Source organism: Elephas maximus, chromosome 5 (genome assembly GCF_024166365.1).
Source record: "Elephas maximus indicus isolate mEleMax1 chromosome 5, mEleMax1 primary haplotype, whole genome shotgun sequence".
Lineage (NCBI taxonomy): Eukaryota > Metazoa > Chordata > Mammalia > Proboscidea > Elephantidae > Elephas > Elephas maximus.
This window is the reverse complement of record NC_064823.1, coordinates 122,092,988-122,096,579: the sequence shown is the minus strand read 5'-3', so window position 1 is coordinate 122,096,579 and position 3,592 is coordinate 122,092,988. Positions and strand designations below refer to the sequence as shown.

Genomic DNA, 3,592 nt, shown 5'->3' with positions numbered 1-3,592 from the left:
GGTCTTACCATGTTCACCAATATCCTGAAGCAGCTAAATTGATAGAACAATGTAATGGCCTTCTAAAGACACAATTACTGCCCTAGGCAGGTGGCAATACCTTGCAGGGTTAGGGAAATGTCCTCCAGGAGGCTGTATATGCTGTAAACTGGAGTCCAACATATGTTGCTGTTTTTCCCATAGCCAGGATTTGTGAGTACAAGAAACAAGAGGTGGAAATAGGAGTGGCAACACTCACTATTACCCCTAGTGACCCACTTGCAAATTTTTGTTTCCTGTCCCCACGACCCTATGCTCTGCGGGACTGGAGATCTTAGTTCCAAAGGCAAGAATGCTCCCACCTGGAGAGACAACAATGATTTCACTGAACTGGAAGTTAAGAATGCCTCCCAGCTCTTGTGCCCTGGTCCAAGATGGCAAATGAGGCCACCCAGCATGTGATGTCAGAGATCCTGGTACTGAAGACTAATGCTGGACATTGAGGTCTTGAGTTGTGGAGGCAGCGACTCAAGTAGCAATATCAGTCCCTTATTCGATACGTGGAGAACAGCAAGAATGCAGACAATGATTGGTTCCGTCTGGAGTCCAACAAGGAAGGGACTTGGTGATTTGGAAAATGCTGGTATATCCAAGACCTCCTCAAATATGAATTTGACATCAGCTTTGACATTCCTATCACATATCCCACTACTGCTCCAAAAATTGTCATCCTTGAACTGAATGGAAAGACAGCAACGGTGTACAGGGGTGGCAAAATATGCCTGACCAATAACTTCGAGCTTTTGTGGGCCAGGAACATACCCAAATTTGGACTAGCTCATCTCATGGCTCTGGGGCTAGGCCCATGGCTGGCAGTGGAAATTCCGAGTCTGATTCAGAAGGGCATAATCCAGCACAAAGGGAAATGAAACCAATGAAGGACCAAGTAACTGAGGCAGGGCAGAGAGGCCTTTGATAGGCTAGGTTTCTATTTTCCTCTTTGTCAGTTTTCTTACTCATCCAACTGCTTCCCCTGTCCCCCTCCACTCCTAGCTGTTTCTAAATAATTGCAGCAGGCATTGCTGAGGAAATAAACAAAACAAGACAGTATTGCTACTGAGCTTCTAAGTTGGGCTGCACAGAGAAGGGGATGACTTGGTCCTTGGAAAACCAAGAAGCAACTTAGAGCCCCTTCCCAGGTGGAGCAATTTTAGATCCTGGAGGGAAAGGGGGTAATTGAAAATGGGGACATAGCCTTTTTGGTTCCTGGACACAACCCATCAAACAAATCTGCTTTCACTGGTGGTGAAAAAAAAAAGAAAGCCTTCCAGCAACTTCAGGCTCTTTATGCCTCTGGATCAACAGGCAAAGAAGAAAGTTACTGTATTGGCTGGTGTGATTGATCCTGACTATCAAGGGGAAATTGGATTGATATTATATAATAGAGGTAAAGATGAGTCTGACTGGAATACAGGAAATCCCTTAGGATGCCTCTTAGGGCTACAATGCCTTGTGATTAAAGTCAATGGAAAAGTACAGCAGCCCAATTCCAGCATGACTACTAATGGCCCAGACCCTTCAGGAATGAAGGTTTGGGTCACCCCACCAGGCAAAGAACCACAACCAGCTGAGGTGCTTGCTGAGGCCAAAGAGAATACAGAGTGGATGGTGGAAGAAGGTAGCTCTAAATACCAGTTACAATCACGTGACTAGTTGTAGAACTGAGCCTGTAATTGTTATGAATATTTCTTCCTTGTATGTGTGCATCAAATATTTTTGTTTTCCATTCTGCATCCCACTTTGAAATGTGGTGTCTGGGGTCTTAAATGCTAACAAGTGGCCATCTAAGATGCATCAATTGGTCTCAACCCACCTGGATCAAAGGACAATGAAGAACACCAAGGTCACACGACAACTATGAGCCCAAGAGACAGAAAGGACCACATGAACCAGAGACTTACATCATCCTGAGACCAGAAGAACTAGATGGTGCCCGATCACAACCGATGACTGCCCTGACAGAGAGCACAACAGAGAACCCCTGAGGGAGCAGGAGATCAGTGGGATGCAGACCCCAAATTCTCACGAAAAGACCAGACTTAATGGTCTGACTGAGACTAGAGGAATCCTGGCGGTCATGGTCCCCAAACCTTCTGTTGGCCCAGGACAGGAACCATTCCCGAAGACAACTCATCAGACATGGAAGGGACTGGACAATGGGTTGGAGAGAGATGCTGATGAAGAGTGATCTACTTGTATCAGGTGGACACTTGAGACTGTGTTGGCATCTCCTGTCTGGAGGGGAGATGGGAGAGTAGAGAGGGTTAGAAACTGGCAAAGTTGTCACGAAAGGAGAGACTGGAAGGGCTGACTCATTAGGGGGAGAGTAAGTGGGAGTATGGAGTAAGGTGTATATAAGCTTATGTGTGACAGACTGGCTTTATTTGTAAACGTTCACTTAAAGCTCAATAAAAATTATAAAAATAAATAAATAAAAATACTTTTGTTTTCCTCCCTTATAAAACGTAAGATGTAAACAGGGACTGGCATGTTTTCCGTTGTATACATGTTAATTGTATCATGTGAGGCACAAGTATGGCTTTGTAATTTTCTTTTCTTAGAGATTATATATGGTTTAAAGAAATATGTACTGGTGCCAAGTTGACAAGGGGTGGACTGCGATGGTTAAGGTTATGTGTCAACTTGGCTTGGCCATGATTCTCAGTGGTTTGGAAGTTATATAACGATGTAATTTGGCAGAGATTGGACTTATTACTTTTCCACAATGTAATCACTTCCATGATCAGATCTGCTATGAGCAACCATTCAATTTTGATGGGAGTTTCCTCAGGGGTTTGGCCTCCATCCAATATATATGGATGTTCTGGCAAAACTTCCTGGCTTTATATGCTCTGAATCCTGCATCAGGCTCAGTATCATCTAACTTCCGGTTCTTGGGACTTGAGCCAGTAGCCTGCTATCTTACCTGCTGATCTTGGATTTGTCGGCCTCCACAGCCCGTGAACCAGCAGCCTTCCGTCTGACCTGCCAATCATGGGTTTGTGGGCCCTTTCAGCTACATGAGTCAGGAGGAGCCTCCAGCCTGACCCATGGACTTGAGATGTTTCAACTTCTACAACCACATGAGCCATTTCCTTGATACAAATCTCTCTCTCTCTCTCTCTCTCTATACATATCTATCTATCTATATATGTATACATACATATATGTGTATATATACAATCAACATCTATAAAGTAGCAGTCAAGAAATCAAATGACACACTGCATTGGACAAATCTGCTGCAAAAGACTTCTTTAAAGTGTTGAAAAGCAAAAATGTCACTTTAAGGACTAAGGTGTACATGACAGAAGCCATGGTATTTTCAATCACCTCATATGTATGTGAAAGCTGGACAATTAATAAGGAAGAGTGAAGAAGAATTGATGCCTGTGAATTATGGTGCTGGTGAAGAATATTGAATATACCATGGACTGCCAGAAGAACGAACAAATCTGTGTTGGAAGAAGTATAGCCAGGATGCTCCTTAGAAGCAAGAATGGTGAGACTTCACCTCACATACTCTGGACATTTTATTAGAAGGGATCCGTCC

The 3,592-nt window shown here is 43.8% G+C and overlaps 1 pseudogene; it reads left to right on the top strand.

Annotated features, from left to right (window-relative positions):
* Positions 1-413: 413 nt before the first annotated feature.
* Positions 414-917, top strand: LOC126077229 (ubiquitin-fold modifier-conjugating enzyme 1-like; annotated as a pseudogene).
* Positions 918-3,592: the final 2,675 nt, after the last annotated feature.